Source organism: Phalaenopsis equestris, unplaced genomic scaffold (genome assembly GCF_001263595.1).
Source record: "Phalaenopsis equestris unplaced genomic scaffold, ASM126359v1 Scaffold000251, whole genome shotgun sequence".
In the NCBI taxonomy this organism is placed as follows: Eukaryota; Viridiplantae; Streptophyta; class Magnoliopsida; order Asparagales; family Orchidaceae; genus Phalaenopsis; species Phalaenopsis equestris.
The window spans coordinates 2,191,669-2,192,774 of NW_018164693.1; positions in this window are offsets into that span (position 1 = coordinate 2,191,669).

Genomic DNA, 1,106 nt, shown 5'->3' on the forward strand with positions numbered 1-1,106 from the left:
GAGAGCCTCCAAGAGATGCCACTGGAGAAGGCCCCCACACATCTATGTGTATCCAGTTTTCCTGCCTTTGGCTTTCTACCACCTTTGAAGAAACTGACCTTCCTCTGCTTCCCCATAATGCAACTCTCGCACATACTGAACTCAACTGACTTCAGTTCTGGTAGCTTGCCTCTGTACTGAAGTTCCTTCATACCTCTTTGACTCATGTGGCCAAGTCTGCAATGCCACAACTCTGTTGTGCTATCTGCAACAGTAGTATTAACACTGCTAATTAAACCAGTGGTCATATACAATGTACCTGTTTTCTTACCCCGAGCCAATACCAAAGCTCCTTCAGTAACCTTCCAAGTACTATTTGAGAAAACTACTGAATGTCCACATTCATCAAGCTGTCCAACAGAAATGAGGTTCTTCTTCAATTCAGGAATATGTCTGACCTTTTGCAGAGTCCACTTGTTTTTATTTGGAAGTGCAATGTCAATATCTCCCATTCCTACCACATTCAGAGCTTCTCCATCTGCCAGATATACTTTTCCAAAGTCACCTGCAACATAATTCCGCATCAATTCCCGATGGAAAGTTGTATGGAACGAAGCTCCTGAATCCAGTATCCAGTCATCAACAGGACTATGAACTGCTAGCAGTAGTGCATCATGTGATTCTTCAGTTACCACATTCGCACTGTCAATCTCCTTCTTCTTAAGATTCCTGCAGTTCCTCCTTATGTGACCAGTTTTGCCACAATTCCAGCAAGTTACTTGTTTACCAGACCTTGACTTGCTCCTGCTTCTGTTCTTTGATTTTGATCTTCCCCTGTTTGAGTTCCTGTCAAGTGATCTCCCTCTGGAATCAACATTTAGTGCTGAACTCGAACCTGAGATCTCGCCAGAATCTTTTCTGCGCACCTCCTCAGCCAAAATCAAATCACGAATATCTTCAAATTTCAGTTTAGATTTACCTGCAGAATTACTGACAGCCATCCTCATAGCTTCCCAGCTATTTGGCAATGAAGCCAACAAGATCAGTGCACGTATCTCATCATCAAATTCAATTTCCACAGACGATAATTGATTTGTGATGGTATTGAAATCATTCAGGTGTTGTAC